The sequence below is a fragment of the Pygocentrus nattereri genome, chromosome 22 (genome assembly GCF_015220715.1).
Source record: "Pygocentrus nattereri isolate fPygNat1 chromosome 22, fPygNat1.pri, whole genome shotgun sequence".
In the NCBI taxonomy this organism is placed as follows: Eukaryota; Metazoa; Chordata; class Actinopteri; order Characiformes; family Serrasalmidae; genus Pygocentrus; species Pygocentrus nattereri.
In genome coordinates this window covers 6307342-6327629 of record NC_051232.1, presented here as the reverse complement: position 1 = coordinate 6327629, position 20288 = coordinate 6307342, and the positions used below count along the sequence as shown (strand labels likewise).

General features: G+C 43.3%; 1 long non-coding RNA gene and 3 other non-coding genes across 4 annotated transcripts; 3 read left to right on the top strand and 1 right to left on the bottom strand.

The window, feature by feature from the left end:
- Positions 1–6206: 6206 nt before the first annotated feature.
- LOC119262135 lies at positions 6207–6420 on the bottom strand. The gene has a single exon (XR_005129448.1). It is a non-coding gene; the product is annotated as a small nucleolar RNA U3 (small nucleolar RNA).
- Positions 6421–10656: 4236 nt separating this feature from the next.
- On the top strand, positions 10657–10870 carry LOC119262134. Its single transcript, XR_005129447.1, has one exon. It is a non-coding gene; the product is annotated as a small nucleolar RNA U3 (small nucleolar RNA).
- Positions 10871–13454: 2584 nt separating this feature from the next.
- On the top strand, positions 13455–15880 carry LOC119262011. Its single transcript, XR_005129354.1, has 2 exons — positions 13455–13729; positions 15266–15880. It is a non-coding gene; the product is annotated as an uncharacterized LOC119262011 (long non-coding RNA).
- LOC119262133 lies at positions 13732–13945 on the top strand. The gene has a single exon (XR_005129446.1). It is a non-coding gene; the product is annotated as a small nucleolar RNA U3 (small nucleolar RNA).
- Positions 15881–20288: the final 4408 nt, after the last annotated feature.

Genomic DNA, 20288 nt, shown 5'->3' with positions numbered 1-20288 from the left:
GAATAAATGAATAAAATAGCGTTAATGTGTCAAAATGACGAAGAAACTGATGTTATTTTCTCTGTGCATAATTGAATCTGTCCTTCATTTCCGCGTGAATAAAGTATTACGTCACTCCATCGAAATGAAAATGTTTTCATATTTTTCATATTTTGGCCACGTCCAGCAAATCCAGTAAATGAAAACGTCACTTTTTTAGCGCACTGCATTCAGGAAAGCAGGCCTCAGTAGTAGACGGCGCTGTGTGAAGCGGCCAAGAACCCGCGCAGTGAGTTCAGCTGCAGAAGGAAATCTGTTAGCATGGTCACCGATAATCACGGAGCCCTGCTGGTGACATCCTGTATAGATAAAAATAACGTGTGGGAACAAGGTCCTAATGCATGGTCACGACTTAGTAAGGCGTGGGAACGAGATCACGGCATACTAAGTCGTGGCCATGCATTAGGATCTCGTTCCCATGCGTTAATAAGGCATGGCCATCAATCAGAATCAGAATCCTTTATTGATCCCAGAGGGAAATTGCAGTTGTTACAGTTGCAACTATTTATGTAAAAGAATAAACACTTTAATAATTTAAAACAAAGAGAAAGAGAAATTTGCAATGTGTACACAGGATTAAGTGGAGTAAGCAGTAAGCAGTTCAAATTATTTATAATGATTTAAATTATTGCACATAATTATTATTATTACACATATGAACTGTTAGGCATTGAGTTTTGCGCAGATGAGCCACACTTTGTGAATCACACACTGAGGGATTTTGATGGCCACAGGTAAGAATGACCTCCTGTGGCGCTCTGTGGTCATTTCAGTTGAATGAGTCTTGAGCTGAATGACCTCCTGTGGCGCTCTGTGGTCATTTCAGTTGAATGAGTCTTGAGCTGAATGAGCTCCTGTGCCTCATCACCGTGTCGTAGAGTGGGTGGGAGCCATTGTCCATAATGGCCTGCAGTTTAGACAGCGTCCTCCTCTCCGACACGGCCGTCAGCGAGTCCAGCTCCACACCCACAACATCACCGGCCTTGCGGATCAGTTTGTTGAGTCTGTTGCCGTCTGCCGCCCTCAGCCTGCTTCCCCAGCATGCAACAGCATAGTGGATAGCACTCCCCACCACAGGCTCATAGAAGATCCTGAGCATAGTCCGGAAGTTGTTGAAGGACCTCAGGTGCCTCAGAAAACAGAAACGACCTTGACCCTTCCTGTAGAGGGCGTCGGTGTCTTTAGCCCAGTCCAGTTGTTTGTCAATATATTCAATTCAATTCAACTTAATTGTCATTGTACAATACAGCGTAGTACAGTATAATGAAACACTGTCGGGCTACTTTTCCAGTGCAGTAATAAAAGATGCATAGTAAACAGTGCAAAGACAAAAGACAGTAAAAGACACAAAGTGTGCAGAGTCAGTAGGAACAGGTGTCCCCCGTAGACAAGATGTGCATAGGCAAGTGTTATAGGTGTATTGGACATATAGACAGTTAGGGCATAGTCAGGTATTCAAGGTATCAGGTATATAGACAGAAATGTGCTGGTGACTTGCAGTACAGTACAGTAAATGCAGAAGTACTGTTTATAAAGAGATGTAAACAGTGATCTGTATATAAAGTGTACAGTGCAGGTACAGAGGAGCAGCATAATGTTCAGATAACGTCTTAAATAAACAGTTACAGTATAAATATATAAATATACTAGAAATAAGGCTTAGCCAGAGATGAAGTGCACAGCCTACAGTCCTCCGAGCTGGTGGAGCTCAGTGTGTAGTGAGCTGGGTGGTCAGGCTGATCATTAACAGACTGTAGTGTTGTTGTTAAGCACAGGTCGATGCTGCCGGTGTGACCAGCCATGACTTAATTATCTCTTTCCCACACCTTACTAAATCGTGGCCACGCCTTATTTTTATTTAGACAGGACATCACCATCGGGGCTCCATAGATTATAGCTAATCAGTTGTTGATGGTCTCATTGTAGCTTATTGTATCTTACAGAGGAGCACTGCTGACAGACCTGACAGACAAACACCTGTTTGCTGAGTAAATTAGCCAACCAGAGGAAGATACGCCAACTTTTAAACATCCCTGAAGGGCAGCCATTTATTCCAGGGTGGCACCGGCCACCTCAGCCACCCTTGGTTATGACTCTGACACTGTGTAGGTCATTAAGTAACAGCTTCTAAGCCCAAATAGTGCATTATATGTTGTACAGAAAGCTGCCAGCCATAAGCTGAATGACTCCCTGTATAACATTTAGTGAGTGTTTGGTGTAGAAGACATAGTTTCATGATGAATACAGTGCACTGTGTAGGAAGGAGTCCGGGTTAAAGGGAGCCTGCTAGTCATACTGATATCAAAAACACAGGTTTCAATGTTCTTCTTTGGTTATAAAAAGGTCTCATGATTGAATGAACTTAAATCCAATTTGTGAGTGATTCAAATTTCCGGTGGCCAAATAAATAAAGACTAAAAATGTAATGATTGAGATGTTACTGCCGTCATTCAAAGTGGTTTGGCATGAAATGCTTGTCTGAATAAGATTTTTTGCTGTTCATGGTAAGTGCGATAGCCAGCTTGCATGTTAGCTCTCTGTCTAGGTGCAGCTGCACACAAGTCAGTAGACCAGTTCTTTGCTACTGCACTTCTTTGGTCCCAAAATGGTCTTATGACTGATTATAAATCCAATTTCTAAATCACTAAATTTTTAAATTTCAATGTAATTAAATATGTTCCAATGGCCAAGGAAATAAGACTCAAAAGTTAATGATTAAGGTGTTAACAATGTCATTCAAAGGGCTTTTATGATGTGATGTTAAGATCTTGTTTAAGTTTAGATCTTAGTGCAGCTTTTGATACAGTTGAACACAAGATTTTAATCCAGCATCTTGAATGCTGGGTCGGCCTCTCTGGTACAGTTTTAGAATGGTTTAAATCATATTTAGGCAATAGGCAGTTTGTGGTTTCACTTCATCATTCATCAAAAAGATTTGCCATTTCTTGTAGAGTCCCTCAAGGTTCAGTTTTAGGGCCTTTGCTTTTCTCTTTGTACATGCTACCTCGAGGTGATGTCATTAGGATACATGGGTGTGATTTTAGACTCAGCTCTATTTCATCTTCATGTAAACACAATCACTAAAATAGCTTCTTATCATTTAAGAAATATCACTAAAGTTCAGGTTTTTCTAACTCAGAGCGACGCAGAGAAACTTGTTCAGCGTTTGTTACAAGCAGAGTTGATCACTGTAATGGTCTTCTTACTGGACTTCCTAAGAAAACTACACATTCCTTACAACTCGTACAAAATGCATCAGCAGCCTAACAAAAACAACACAGAGAGATCAGATCAGTCCTGCTTTAGAAGAACTGCACTGGCTGCCTGTATCATTCAGGATAGATTTTAAAGCTCTAAATGACCTTAAAGCAACACTTACATCACCAAGTGTTTGTCTGTTTATGTTCCAGCAAGAGATCTTAGATCTGCACATACTGATCTGTAACTCTGCATTTCATTAAAACTCTACGTCTCATTGTATTTATATTTTAATTTGATCTGTCATTTTCTTCTGATTCTGAATTAATATTTATAATTCCTTGCATAACTCTGTTTTATCATCTGTCTTTAAAGCACTTTGAGCTGCCACCAACATGAAAAGTGCTATATAAATAAGAATCATTATTGTTTTTTTATTGTTAAATTAAATCAAATTTCCAAGTTAGAAACTACAGAAATGATCCCTGAATGTTCTTCTCATACTCTAAAGAGCTACATTTCTTAGTGGAATAACTTTTTATTAAGTGATACTTTTTTGATCCCACAAACGGGGAAATTCCACCTCCGCATTTAACCCATCTGTGAAGTGAAACACCACATACACACTAGTGAGCACACACACTAGGGGGCAGTGACCACACTTGCCCGGAGTGGTGGGCAGCGCTATCCACGGCGCCCGGGGAGCAGTTGGGGGTTAGGTGTCTTGCTCAAGGACACCTCATGGATTGTCGGCCCTGGGGATCAAACCGGCAACCTTCCGGTCACAGGGCCAGATCCCAAACCTCCAGCCCACGACTGCCCCGAATTATGTCAGTTATTACTAATAGTAACAGAAATATTTTCTGAAAAACTGTATTTAATAATACTTTATGTTGGCTGCCGGTTTTTAAAGGCAATAAGCCACTTTAGGCCATGTGTTACTTCGATTTTATCACAGGGAAGGGAGTGTTACTCTGCTTTGCATCGTGCCTAACAACACCCTTCCCAGTGATACAATTGTAGTAACGCACAGCCTCGAGTTGCTTATTGCTTTAGTTATAGCTACTGTGTTTCTCTGGTCACAAAACACCAGATTCATGACTGAGTGATTAAAACCACATTTCTGAATGATTAAAACGCTCAAATTTCAAAATTTCAACCTTATAAGTGATGAAAACTGTCCTTCTTTTAAAATGAATGAGGATTCAGAACGTTCTGAGTGCGGCCATCAGAGGGCGCAGTTCTGCACTTTTCCCTCAGACTCAGTACATGAAGTTATACATGAAGTTTATGAAGTTTGAATCATAGATCACTTTCTTCCACCTCTCATGGATAAATAACAGCGTCCGTGCAGCTCTTACGTTTGCACTGCCTGCATTATTTGTCAAGTAAACCTCCTGTATCTTAAAGTGAAGAGTCTGTGTTCATATGGAATAAAACGAAGTTAAATGAACGAAGTGCTGTTTTCTTATTGCATATAAACAGCTCATCACACTTCATGCAAAAATAGAGGTTACCAACACTTTATGATAGGATTATTTACGACAGCTGTCAAATGTTTTATGGCATTTTGGGAAATTTCAGAAATTCCAAATTTCTGGGTAAATTAATGGATGTAAACAGAGTCATTCAGAATGGCTTGGAGGGAAAGACTGCTTTCTAGAGAAATAACTGGCCACAGTGGTGGTGAAAGGTAAAAGGTCCTTCACCAAAGCTATAAGGCCAACACTGTAAAAACATTGTGGTGCAACGAGGATCACAAAGTACAAAGTGCGAATGTGAAGACGTGAGTGTGCAAACAAAAAATTAAGGTAGAAACAATAAAATAACAGGACAGTGCAGCACCGACAGCCCTCATTTCTGGATATGAGGTAGTGAGGAATGAAGTACTGAGGAATGAGGTGCAGACAGAATTTACAGAGGTAGTACTCGAGTAAACAGTAAACAGTCTTAGCTGCAATGTACCAGATAGTGCAAGTAGAACATCAAAAGAGGTGTGTGTGTGTGGGTGTGTGTGTATGTGGGGGGGGGGGGGGGGGGGGTAGCTCAGTCCATGTGAGTTTAAAAACCTGATTGCTTGAGGAATAAAGCTGTTGCAGGGTCTGGCAGTGGTGGCACGGATGCTCTGGTACCTTCTGCCAGACGGCAGGTCCGTGTGAGGGATGGATGGGGTCGTCCACAATACTGATGGCTTTCCAGATACGGCGTGTGGTGTAGATGTCCGTGATGGAGGGGAGAGAGACCCCGATGATCTCAGCTGTCCTCACTATACGCTGTAGGATCCTGCCGTCTGAGGCGGTGCAATTCCCAAACCAGGCGATGATGCAGCTGCTCAGGATGCTCTCCACAGTCCCTGTGCAGAAGTGTGTAGTTACATGTGAACAACATATGCAACAACAACATAACTACTGATTTAGTCACTGTTACAGATGGATTACAGAGATCCGCCTTGTGTAATTACAACTACTAAGATACACTCGTGTAACAGCCTGTTCTCTCTCGTGTAATTACACCAGGGTAATAACACAAATGTAACTACATTGGCAGTTTCAGCTTTAGACCATTCTGCGATGTGACATAACGGCAGGCGACCCCTTATATTAACACGTAACTTCGATGACGTTAACTGAAAGTGTTGCGTTAAACCCAAAGCAGTGTCTCTATTACCACTGCATTATTACACAGTAACTACATAGTAACTACACAGGAACTGCACACTTATTACAAAGCGCAACTGTAACACTACAGAAATGCTCCTGCATAAAAAACCCACTTGTGTTATAACATGAGACAGAACTGAAGGCTGTATCTCTATAGAACAGTTATAACACTCACTATTTAACGTCCGGTATTACCCTGTTACATAGTTACTGAGGTCTATTCATATAAGAAGAACCTCAGTTCTCTCTATTAAAGAACCCGTTGAGCTCCTGTTGTTCTCTGTCTTTCACCGAGCATCATAAGATCTAGCCGCTCTGCTCACACCTCCCTCCTCCTGGCTGTGAGACACAGCAGGAACGGTCATCAATGATGAAGAGCGGATGATTTGACTCATTACTCTCCATCCGATTCGCGCTCAGAGGGAAGCGTCGCGACTCGTCATCGCGGTTAGAGAGACGCAGCACTTTCGAATCAGATTTCCAAGTCAGAAACTATAGAAATGATCCCTGAAAGTACAGTCTTACCCTCTCAGCGCTGCAGCCGGGGCTCTTCCCTCCGCTCACAGCGACCCACCCCGACGGTGAGCGGCGGGGCCGAGGCGCTGACAGCGCGGGCGCTGCGAGGAGAAAAACTACACCTGCACGTCCCGATTAAACAGCTACAGCGACTTCGCTAAGCGCTGACAAAAACAACGGCGAGCGTGGACACGAGACAGCGCCGCTTTCAGCTCCGCTTCCTTCGCTTTTCTGCCTTAAACTCTACAAACGGTAAATATTTCTGTTTTTGCGGCTTTTTATCACGAAAAATGTCTTTATTTTCTTGCGAACGGCGCTTTACCCACAATGCCTCAGCTGCATAATTAACTCGTTGCCACGACAACCGCTCCTCCTCGGAGCCGTTCGACTGGAAGCGCCGCTCGAAGCCGCGTCTGAGACTTTTTCCTGCTTCATATTAAACCCAGAGCACCGCGAATCCGCCGATATCCACATTTTCATGGAAACCGCCTTTTATTCCCGTCACAACGACGCTTTTCTGAGGCGCTACAGCAGCTCGCCCTGAAACACGGTCTCTCTTCCCAGTTCCGGGTGACGGGCTGTGTCTCAAATCAATCCCTACTCACTATGAAGTGTGCACTGTGTAGGGCCTTTAGAGCGCTGGCTGAACTCATTATCAAACTGCTTAAATAAAAAACGAGTTCTGTCTTAAAGCTTTTCTTCGCTTTTTTCAGAATAACTGCGTATGAAAGTCTATTGTGTTTTGTTTGTCTATGTTGTTTATTTGTGATTGTGTAGGTTTGTGTGACTGTTGTCCAAACTGTCTTTATACATTAAACGAGGTGTTGTTGTCTCTATGCCTCGTAGACTGCTGTATGTAAGTGAGCTGTGTTCTGATTGGCTGCCCTGTGTGGCGCCCCATTGAAATAGACTGAAACTAGGCTGAAATACTATTCATAACTTATGTGTGAATGGGTGGGGCTAAACTGCTGTATGGTGGACTCTACACACACACACACAAATACACACACACACACACACACACACACACACACATTTATGTTTTTCTCAGCGAAAAAAAAGAAAAATAATGGGATTTATCTACCCCTCTGGGAGAAGCCCACCTGGCCACTGGCCCCCAGGTTGTCTGAGTTTGAGCCTTTTGGCTTTGACATGGTCTCCCCAGCCTGGGTCTTGTCTTGGGCTCAGCCACTCCTGGTCTCTGTCCACCCTTTTTAGCACAGTGACCACATAATGCTTTCAAACCAACATCTCAAGACAACAAGGTTGAGAAAGACCTTTTAACAGCTGGATTTCAGGAGAACTCCACACTCAGATTCCCTTCTCTTTATGACGGTTTGGTTCGTGTTTGGTTAAAGGAGTGCAGTTGCTGTTTCCTTGGTGACCGTGTTTTACTCTTTGTTACGTTTCTATGGTTATTCTGAGGGGTTGCTAAAATGTTGTGAGTTAACTGCAGGGGTTATTACGGTGGACGGAGTTCTCCATGTGGTTGCAAATGTGTTGCTGAGGCAGTTGTTAGGTGGTTGCTAGGGTGTTGCTATGTGGGAGATATGGCATTTTTGGTGGTTCCTAGAAAGTTGTTAGGTCATTGCAGGGGTTGCTAGGGTGTTGCTAAGCAGCTGACATAGTGTTCTGGGGGATTGCTAGGCAGTTGTAGCTGTGAAGTCATTACAGGGGTTATACTTGGATAGCAAAGTTATTGTGGCCCACATCCCCCATTTTCATCTGGCCCGCTTGCCACATTGACAGCACTTGGGTGGACCGGTCCCGGTTGCCAGATGTGGGCCATGTATGCAGCAGATTAGGGCCAAGCATCAGCCAAAAGTGGAGCACACAACTGGGCCTAATGCAGACCAGAACTTAAGATGTGGGCCATATCTGGCCCATGGGTGTTGCTGAGGGGTTACCAGGGTATTCCAGCTGGTTGCTAAGGTGTTGCAAAACAGTTATTAGTTGGTTGTTAGTTGCTATGTGGCAGGTATATTTGGTGGTTCCTATGATGTTAAGCAGTTACCAAGATACCCACAGGGGTTGCTAGAGTGTTACCAGGATGTACAGTTGTCAGTTCCCAAGTGGTTCCTAAGATGCTGTTATACAGTTGCTATGGTATCTCATCTGGTTGCTAGAGCATTGACAGGCAGTTGCTGATTGCTGGGCAGTGGGTTTAGTTTTGATGGTGGCTGCCATGACATTTGGGGCCTGTTTTTCTGGGCAGAGCTTTGTCCCTGGAATAGAGAATTTGTATTTAAATAATTAAATTAATGATGTGTGTTGCTAATGGAGATGAAAAGAAGGCTTTTATCCCCAATTACTAATATATCATTACTGAAAAATACATCTGCATCAGCTGGAACACACATTTTGCTAAAAGGCACATGTGGTCATTTGAAGGTTTGTCCTTAAAAACAAATGTACAGTTGTTATTTAATGGCTAAACTTTGGGTCAGTGATCTTCCAACACCGAACGCCACCATCAACAATAATTTGCAATGAATACTTATATACACTTGTTTAAAGGGCTCATATCATAAAAAAATCAAACTTGGAATTTTTTTGCAACGGTAGGACAGAAACTACTGCAATGTAGCCCCACCCACTCACAGTGAAGTTATAAGGAGTGTTTCCACCTTCAGCACTGACGCACAACCTAATTATATGAGGCTTATTACCCTGTTTATACACAGATCAGGCGTAACACCATGACCACCTCCTCGTTTCTACGCTCATTGTCCACTTTATCAGCTCCACTGACTGTACAGGTGCACTGCGTAGTTCTACAACCTTCATCGATTCTGCAGTCATTTCAACAATAATGGGAAATGATACAGGAAAAAAAACACTGTTCTGCGTGCATTAACCCCAAAACAGCGGATAGATATTTAGTATGTTGCCCACCTGTCAGGCTTTCAAATATGTTTAGTTTAACACTGTAACAAAAAACCAAAAGCTTTTAATGTAGTTTTCAGAATTACCTGGATTTCAGAAGTTTTGTCTTTTGTCATTACAGACCGAAAGCCAAAGAAACTACAAGTAATTTTAAAAGTAAATTATTTTTCCAAGTAAATATTTAACCAACAAATTCTGTCATTTAATATGTTTGTGTTTCTTTTGTCTGTAACTTGCAGAGTGCACATAAATCCAGCAGTGCCTTCAATTTGCTTCTTTTCCTTTTCTAAATGTTTTGTATATGAAAGGACCCCTGATACCAGGCGGCCACAAGGACAAATTAATGGCAAGAATATGGTCAACATCGTTACGTCAGTCAAGGTTCTTGACACCTGAATGGATGTTGGAAAAAATCAGGCCTATTGTATTATCATTATGAGTAATAGTAGTAGTATTGTTGTTGTTGTTGTTGTTATTGTTATTACTATTATCATTATTATGAAATAATCTGGCAACGCTGGTTTCACCACATTCACCGAGGGCTACTGGCGCCCTCTGCCAAGATTTCCCTAAAACTGAGCGAATCAGAACTGAGCAGGCTTCCCTCAAACCGGGGCTCAACCTCAAACGGCCTTCTGCTCCCTGCGTAGTGTCCTGTGTACCTCATGTTTTCTGAACCTGAACAGTCTCTGCTAGAGAGGGAAACGTGCTACTTACATCTGAATGTTAAGAATGTTTGAAAACACAGTGCACACTTCATAGTGAGTAGGGATCGATTTGAGACACAGCCCGTCACCCGGAACTGGGAAGAGAGACCGTGTTTCAGGGCGAGCTGCTGTAGCGCCTCAGAAAAGCGTCGTTGTAACGGGAATAAAAGGCGGTTTCCATGAAAATGTGGATATCGGCGGATTCGCGGTGCTCTGGGTTTAATATGAAGGAGGAAAGTCTCAGACGCGGCTTCGAGCGGCGCTTCCAGTCTAACGGCTCCGAGGAGGAGCGGTTGTCGTGGCAACGAGTTAATTATGCAGCTGAGGCATTGTGGGTAAAGCGCCGTTCGCAAGAAAATAAAGACATTTTTCGTGATAAAAAGCCGCAAAAACAGAAATATTTACCGTTTGTAGAGTTTAAGGCAGAAAAGCGAAGGAAGCGGAGCTGAAAGCGGCGCTGTCTCGTGTCCGCGCTCGCCGTTGTTTTTGTCAGCGCTTAGCGAAGTCGCTGTAGCTGTTTAATCGGGACGTGCAGGTGTAGTTTTTCTCCTCGCAGCGCCCGCGCTGTCAGCGCCTCGGCCCCGCCGCTCACCGTCGGGGTGGGTCGCTGTGAGCGGAGGGAAGAGCCCCGGCTGCAGCGCTGAGAGGGTAAGACTGTACTTTCAGGGATCATTTCTATAGTTTCTGACTTGGAAATCTGATTCGAAAGTGCTGCGTCTCTCTAACCGCGATGACGAGTCGCGACGCTTCCCTCTGAGCGCGAATCGGATGGAGAGTAATGAGTCAAATCATCCGCTCTTCATCATTGATGACCGTTCCTGCTGTGTCTCACAGCCAGGAGGAGGGAGGTGTGAGCAGAGCGGCTAGATCTTATGAAGCTCGGTGAAAGACAGAAAGAAGCAGTTAGTGAGTTTGGTAATAAGAGTTTATGAGGTGTGTGAGATGTTTAAAGTGTAAAGTATATTTAATAACGAGGTAATTAAGCGTTAATAACAAACATTGTGTAGTAAATGTTGTGACTGTATTGCGGGACTGACGCTTTAAGTTTATGCAGCATGTGTCACTTGTTTTTAAGCTGTTATAGACGTTAATACCGTTTGGAAGGTGATCGTTATTACTGTTTATAACGTTTTGAATGTCTTTTTTGGAAGAGTTTAAAGTTTATAAGTGTATTATTTATGTGATTAGTTGTAGTTTTGTTCTGATGGTTATGAGTCTGTGTGTGAACATGGCTTAAGTCATGGGAACCAGTAAGTTAATACGTGCCCACCGTTTAGTAAGGTTTGCTAACCAGATTATGATGCTAATCCCTTTAGTAAGATGTGGCAATGAGATAATTAAGGTTTATCCACAACTTAATGAGGCATGATCTTGTTCCCAGACCTTAGTCTATGCGTTATGATCTCGTACCCACGTGTTAATGCAGCGTGGCTGCTCGTTATTTGACGTCACCAGCAGGGCTCCGCAGACGACTGACTGCTGCGTGTGACGTGTGAACAACGTGCTTTAGTGTGAAGGTAGCTGTGATGGTCAGCATTGGGCATGTGCAGAAACAAGGCGTGAGGAAACGTGGCTTCCTGCTTTCGTTTACGTCATGTTTATGACGTTTAACACCGTCCCGATTCAGAAGAACTCAGAGGATCCTGAAAATGCAGCCCAGAAACGCGGCCGGAGCTGCTTTAAAGGGAAGCCTGACTGGTTTTATTTCTCCTGTTGTACCAAAATAATGACTGTAAAACGCCAGAGTGAGCGAGTCCTGAATGAAGGGGGATACAATGGAAAAGGTACACTTGTGTCCAACCACTCGTGGATGTAAAAGCAATACACATAATTTACAAAAATCACAGTGGGTCAAATATCAGGAGCTGGGCTGGACTTGGGTTGTGGAACGTGTTGTCCAGGCCTAATGTGGGCCGAATGTCAGGAGCTGAGCTGGACTTGGGTTGTGGCACGTGTTGTGCAGGCCTAATGTGGGCCGAATGTCAGGAGCAGGGCTGGACTTGGGTTGTGGCACGTGTTGTGCAGGCCTAATGTGGGCCGAATGTCAGGAGCTGAGCTGGACTTGGGTTGTGGCACGTGTTGTGCAGGCCTAATGTGGGCCGAATGTCAGGAGCTGAGCTGGACTTGGGTTGTGGCACGTGTTGTGCAGGCCTAATGTGGGCCGAATGTCAGGAGCAGGGCTGGACTTGGGTTGTGGCACGTGATGTGCAGGCCTAATGTGGGCCGAATGTCAGGAGCAGGGCTGGACTTGGGTTGTGGCACGTGTTGTGCAGGCCTAATGTGGGCCGAATGTCAGGAGCTGAGCTGGACTTGGGTTGTGGCACGTGTTGTGCAGGCCTAATGTGGGCCGAATGTCAGGAGCTGGGCTAAACTTGGGTTGTGGCATGATTTGTGCAGGCCTAATGTGGGCCGAATGTCAGGAGCTTGGCTGGACTTGGGTTGTGGCATGATTTGTGCAGGCCTAATGTGGGCCGAATGTCAGGAGCACTTTGTCTTTCCTCTTTCTCCTCTAACTGACAACCAACCTGTGGTGCATATGAACTGACCACATTCAAAATCACACCATCAACCTCCAACTTCAGGCTCATGATCCTGTCTGACACTCTCTTTACATCCAGAACACTTTTCCCAAGCTGTTCCTTTAGGATTATCCCTACTCCATTTCTCTTCCTCTCTACCTCGCCTCGACCGATGCGGTATGGCAATCATATTTCTGATCTGCATGATAGTTTTGGCACAAGTTTTACGCCAGTCCCTTCCTGACGCAACCCTCACCATTTATCCGGGCTTGGGACCGGCACCAGAAGTACACAAAGTACACCCCTAATGGCTGGTTTGCCATCTTAAATTCACTGATACTTTAAAATCCACTCCCAATATAAATCCACTGCTACGAGAAACTCACTTTTACCTGAAACATATTCACACCTTAAATCCACTGCTACCTTAAAGTTACTGGTTCATTAAATTGCTCCCACTGCTACTGAGTGCTGATTGGTCAGTATTACTGCTACCGAGCGCTGATTGGTCAGTATTACTGCTACCGAGCGCTGATTGGTCAGTATTACTGCTACCGAGCGCTGATTCGTCAGTATTACTGCTACTGAGAGCTGATTGGTCAGAATTACTGCTACTGAGCGCTGATTGGTTAGTATTACTGCTACTGAGAGCTGATTGGTCAGTATTACTGCTACCGAGCGCTGATTCGTCAGTATTACTGCTACTGAGCGCTGATTGGTCAGAATTACTGCTACTGAGCGCTGATTGGTTAGTATTACTGCTACTGAGAGCTGATTGGTCAGTATTACTGCTACTGAGCGCTGATTGGTCAGTATTACTGCTACTGAGCGCTGATTGGTCAGTATTACTGCTACTGAGAGCTGATTGGTCAGTATTACTGCTACTGAGTGCTGATTGGTCAATATTACTGCTACTGAGTGCAGATTGGTCAGTATTACTGCTACTGAGCGCTGATTGGTCAGTATTACGGCTACTGAGCGCTGATTGGTCAGTATTAGAGCTGAAAGCGGCGCTGTCTCGTGTCCGCGCTCGCCGTTGTTTTTGTCAGCGCTTAGCGAAGTCGCTGTAGCTGTTTAATCGGGACGTGCAGGTGTAGTTTTTCTCCTCGCAGCGCCCGCGCTGTCAGCGCCTCGGCCCCGCCGCTCACCGTCGGGGTGGGTCGCTGTGAGCGGAGGGAAGAGCCCCGGCTGCAGCGCTGAGAGGGTAAGACTGTACTTTCAGGGATCATTTCTATAGTTTCTGACTTGGAAATCTGATTCGAAAGTGCTGCGTCTCTCTAACCGCGATGACGAGTCGCGACGCTTCCCTCTGAGCGCGAATCGGATGGAGAGTAATGAGTCAAATCATCCGCTCTTCATCATTGATGACCGTTCCTGCTGTGTCTCACAGCCAGGAGGAGGGAGGTGTGAGCAGAGCGGCTAGATCTTATGAAGCTCGGTGAAAGACAGAAAGAAGCAGTTAGTGCGTTTGTTATTAAGAGTTTATGAGGTGTGTGAGATATTTAAAGTGTAAAGTATGTTTAATAACGAGGTAATTAAACGTTAATAATAAGCATTGTGTAGTAAATGTTGTGACTGTATTGCGGGACTGACGCTTTCAGTTTATGCAGCATGTGTGACTTGTTTTTAAGCTGTTATAGACGTTAATACCATTTGGAAGGTGATCGTTATTACTGTTTATAACGTTTTGAATGTCTTTTTTGGAAGAGTTTAAAGTTTATAAGTGTATTATTTATGTGATTAGTTGTAGTTTTGTTCTGATGGTTATGAGTCTGTGTGTGAACATGGCTTAAGTCATGGGAACCAGTCAGTTAATACGTGCCCACAGTTTAGTAAGGTTTGCTAACCAGATTATGATGCTAATCCCTTTAGTAAGATGTGGCAATGAGATAATTAAGGTTTATCCACAACTTAATGAGGCATGATCTTGTTCCCAGACCTTAGTCTATGCGTTATGATCTCGTACCCACGTGTTAATGCAGCGTGGCTGCTCGTTATTTGACGTCACCAGCAGGGCTCCGCAGACGACTGACTGCTGCGTGTGACGTGTGAACAACGTGCTTTAGTGTGAAGGTAGCTGTGATGGTCAGCATTGGGCATGTGCAGAAACAAGGCGTGAGGAAAAGTGGCCTCCTGCTTTCGTTTACGTCATGTTTATGACGTTTAACACCGTCCCGATTCAGAAGAACTCAGAGGATCCTGAAAATGCAGCCCAGAAACGCGGCCAGAGCTGCTTTAAAGGGAAGCCTGACTAGTTTTATTTCTCCTGTTGTACCAAAATAATGACTGTAAAACGCCAGAGTGAGCGAGTCCTGAATGAAGGGGGATACAATGGAAAAGGTACACTTGTGTCCAACCACTCGTGGATGTAAAAGCAATACACATAATTTACAAAAATCACAGTGGGTCAAATATCAGGAGCTGGGCTGGACTTGGGTTGTGGAACGTGTTGTCCAGGCCTAATGTGGGCCGAATGTCAGGAGCTGGGCTGGACTTGCCATAACGCCTGCCGTTATGTCACATCGCAGAATGGTCTAAAGCTGAAACTGCCAATGTAGTTACATTTGTGTTATTACCCTGGTGTAATTACACGAGAGAGAACAGGCTGTTACACGAGTGTATCTTAGTAGTTGTAATTACACAAGGCGGATCTCTGTAATCCATCTGTAACAGTGACTAAATCAGTAGTTATGTTGTTGTTGCATATGTTGTTCACATGTAACTACACACTTCTGCACAGGGACTGTGGAGAGCATCCTGAGCAGCTGCATCATCGCCTGGTTTGGGAATTGCACCGCAAATTTGGGAGGTGTGAGCAGAGCGGCTAGATCTTATGAAGCTCGGTGAAAGACAGAGAACAACAGGAGCTCAACGGGTTCTTTAATAACTGAGGTTCTTGTTATATGAATAGAGCTCAGTAACTATGTAACACGGTAATAACGGACGTTAAGTAGTGAGTGTTATAACTGTTCTATAGAGATACAGCCTTCAGTTCTGCCTCATGTGGTCTGCTATTTCTCTAGAAAGCAGTCTTTCCCTCCAAGCCATTCTGAATGACTCTGTTTACATCCATTAATTTACCCAGAAATTTGGAATTTCTGAAATTCCCCAAAATGCCATAAACATTTGACAGCTGTCGTAAATAATCCTATCATAAAGTGTTGGTAACCTCTATTTTTGCATGAAGTGTGATGAGCTGTTTATATGCAATAAGAAAACAGCACTTCGTTCATTTAACTTCGTTTTATTCCATATGAACACAGACTCTTCACTTTAAGATACAGGAGGTTTACTTGACAAATAATGCAGGCAGTGCAAACGTAAGAGCTGCACGGACGCTGTTATTTATCCATGAGAGGTGGAAGAAAGTGATCTATGATTCAAACTTCATAAACCGCCATAAACACACAATAAAACACACAAACAGTTATTTGGGTTGTAACAGAGGAATCATATTGACTCATGGTGTAACTGGCCTGTAGACTAGAATCATACGTTTGATTATAAAATAAAAAGACAGTCAAACATGTTCTGAAGACGTGACCCTGAGCTGCTGAACTGCCAGCTGAGTGAGCCAGGCTGCCAGGAAGAAGGTCGTTATTAATGTACTGAGTCTGAGGGAAAAGTGCAGAACTGCGCCCTCTGATGGCCGCACTCAGAACGTTCTGAATCCTCATTCATTTTAAAAGAAGGACAGTTTTCATCACTTATAAGGTTGAAATTTTGAAATTTGAGCGTTTTAATCATTCAGAAATGTGGTTTTAATCACTCAGTCATGAATCTGGTGTTTTGTGACCAGAGAAACACAGTAGCTATAACTAAAGCAATAAGCAACTCGAGGCTGTGCGTTACTACAATTGTATCACTGGGAAGGGTGTTGTTAGGCACGATGCAAAGCAGAGTAACACTCCCTTCCCTGTGATAAAATCGAAGTAACACATGGCCTAAAGTGGCTTATTGCCTTTAAAAACCGGCAGCCAACATAAAGTATTATTAAATACAGTTTTTCAGAAAATATTTCTGTTACTATTAGTAATAACTGACATAATTCGGGGCAGTCGTGGGCTGGAGGTTTGGGATCTGGCCCTGTGACCGGAAGGTTGCCGGTTTGATCCCCAGGGCCGACAGTCCAAGACTGAGGTGTCCTTGAGCAAGACACCTAACCCCCAACTGCTCCCCGGGCGCCATGGATAGCGCTGCCCACCACTCCGGGCAAGTGTGGTCACTGCCCCCTAGTGTGTGTGCTCACTAGTGTGTATGTGGTGTTTCACTTCACAGATGGGTTAAATGCGGAGGTGGAATTTCCCCGTTTGTGGGATCAAAAAAGTATCACTTAATAAAAAGTTATTCCACTAAGAAATGTAGCTCTTTAGAGTATGAGAAGAACATTCAGGGATCATTTCTGTAGTTTCTAACTTGGAAATTTGATTTAATTTAACAATAAAAAAACAATAATGATTCTTATTCATATAGCACTTTTCATGTTGGTGGCAGCTCAAAGTGCTTTAAAGACAGATGATAAAACAGAGTTATGCAAGGAATTATAAATATTAATTCAGAATCAGAAGAAAATGACAGATCAAATTAAAATATAAATACAATGAGACGTAGAGTTTTAATGAAATGCAGAGTTACAGATCAGTATGTGCAGATCTAAGATCTCTTGCTGGAACATAAAAAGACAAACACTTGGTGATGTAAGTGTTGCTTTAAGGTCATTTAGAGCTTTAAAATCTATCCTGAATGATACAGGCAGCCAGTGCAGTTCTTCTAAAGCAGGACTGATCTGATCTCTCTGTGTTGTTTTTGTTAGGCTGCTGATGCATTTTGTACGAGTTGTAAGGAATGTGTAGTTTTCTTAGGAAGTCCAGTAAGAAGACCATTACAGTGATCAACTCTGCTGGTAACAAACGCTGAACAAGTTTCTCTGCGTCGCTCTGAGTTAGAAAAACCTGAACTTTAGTGATATTTCTTAAATGATAAGAAGCTATTTTAGTGATTGTGTTTACATGAAGATGAAATAGAGCTCAGAGTCTAAAATCACACCCATGTATCCTAATGACATCACCTCGAGGTAGCATGTACAAAGAGAAAAGCAAAGGCCCTAAAACTGAACCTTGAGGGACTCTACAAGAAATGGCAAATCTTTTTGATGAATGATGAAGTGAAACCACAAACTGCCTATTGCCTAAATATGATTTAAACCATTCTAAAACTGTACCAGAGAGGCCGACCCAGCATTCAAGATGCTGGATTAAAATCTTGTGTTCAACTGTATCAAAAGCTGCACTAAGATCTAAACTTAAACAAGATCTTAACATCACATCATAAAAGCCCTTTGAATGACATTGTTAACACCTTAATCATTAACTTTTGAGTCTTATTTCCTTGGCCATTGGAACATATTTAATTACATTGAAATTTAAAAATTTAGTGATTTAGAAATTGGATTTATAATCAGTCATAAGACCATTTTGGGACCAAAGAAGTGCAGTAGCAAAGAACTGGTCTACTGACTTGTGTGCAGCTGCACCTAGACAGAGAGCTAACATGCAAGCTGGCTATCGCACTTACCATGAACAGCAAAAAATCTTATTCAGACAAGCATTTCATGCCAAACCACTTTGAATGACGGCAGTAACATCTCAATCATTACATTTTTAGTCTTTATTTATTTGGCCACCGGAAATTTGAATCACTCACAAATTGGATTTAAGTTCATTCAATCATGAGACCTTTTTATAACCAAAGAAGAACATTGAAACCTGTGTTTTTGATATCAGTATGACTAGCAGGCTCCCTTTAACCCGGACTCCTTCCTACACAGTGCACTGTATTCATCATGAAACTATGTCTTCTACACCAAACACTCACTAAATGTTATACAGGGAGTCATTCAGCTTATGGCTGGCAGCTTTCTGTACAACATATAATGCACTATTTGGGCTTAGAAGCTGTTACTTAATGACCTACACAGTGTCAGAGTCATAACCAAGGGTGGCTGAGGTGGCCGGTGCCACCCTGGAATAAATGGCTGCCCTTCAGGGATGTTTAAAAGTTGGCGTATCTTCCTCTGGTTGGCTAATTTACTCAGCAAACAGGTGTTTGTCTGGCAGGTCTGTCAGCAGTGCTCCTCTGTAAGATACAATAAGCTACAATGAGACCATCAACAACTGATTAGCTATAATCTATGGAGCCCCGATGGTGATGTCCTGTCTAAATAAAAATAAGGCGTGGCCACGATTTAGTAAGGTGTGGGAAAGAGATAATTAAGTCATGGCTGGTCACACCGGCAGCATCGACCTGTGCTTAACAACACTACAGTCTGTTAATGATCAGCCTGACCACCCAGCACACTACACACTGAGCTCCACCAGCTCGGAGGACTGTAGGCTGTGCACTTCATCTCTGGCTAAGCCTTATTTCTAGTATATTTATATATTTATACTGTAACTGTTTATTTAAGACGTTATCTGAACATTATGCTGCTCCTCTGTACCTGCACTGTACACTTTATATACAGATCACTGTTTACATCTCTTTATAAACAGTACTTCTGCATTTACTGTACTGTACTGCAAGTCACCAGCACATTTCTGTCTATATACCTGATACACTTGAATACCTGACTATGCCCTAACTGTCTATATGTCCAATACACCTATAACACTTGCCTATGCACATCTTGTCTACGGGGGACACCTGTTCCTACTGACTCTGCACACTTTGTGTCTTTTACTGTCTTTTGTCTTTGCACTGTTTACTATGCATCTTTTATTACTGCACTGGAAAAGTAGCCCGACAGTGTTTCATTATACTGTACTACGCTGTATTGTACAATGACAATTAAGTTGAATTGAATTGAATATATTGACAAACAACTGGACTGGGCTAAAGACACCGACGCCCTCTACAGGAAGGGTCAAGGTCGTTTCTGTTTTCTGAGGCACCTGAGGTCCTTCAACAACTTCCGGACTATGCTCAGGATCTTCTATGAGCCTGTGGTGGGGAGTGCTATCCACTATGCTGTTGCATGCTGGGGAAGCAGGCTGAGGGCGGCAGACGGCAACAGACTCAACAAACTGATCCGCAAGGCCGGTGATGTTGTGGGTGTGGAGCTGGACTCGCTGACGGCCGTGTCGGAGAGGAGGACGCTGTCTAAACTGCAGGCCATTATGGACAATGGCTCCCACCCACTCTACGACACGGTGATGAGGCACAGGAGCTCATTCAGCTCAAGACTCATTCAACTGAAATGACCACAGAGCGCCACAGGAGGTCATTCAGCTCAAGACTCATTCAACTGAAATGACCACAGAGCGCCACAGGAGGTCATTCTTACCTGTGGCCATCAAAATCCCTCAGTGTGTGATTCACAAAGTGTGGCTCATCTGCGCAAAACTCAATGCCTAACAGTTCATATGTGTAATAATAATAATTATGTGCAATAATTTAAATCATTATAAATAATTTGAACTGCTTACTGCTTACTCCACTTAATCCTGTGTACACATTGCAAATTTCTCTTTCTCTTTGTTTTAAATTATTAAAGTGTTTATTCTTTTACATAAATAGTTGCAACTGTAACAACTGCAATTTCCCTCTGGGATCAATAAAGGATTCTGATTCTGATTGATGGCCATGCCTTATTAACGCATGGGAACGAGATCCTAATGCATGGCCACGACTTAGTATGCCGTGATCTCGTTCCCACGCCTTACTAAGTCGTGACCATGCATTAGGACCTTGTTCCCACACGTTAT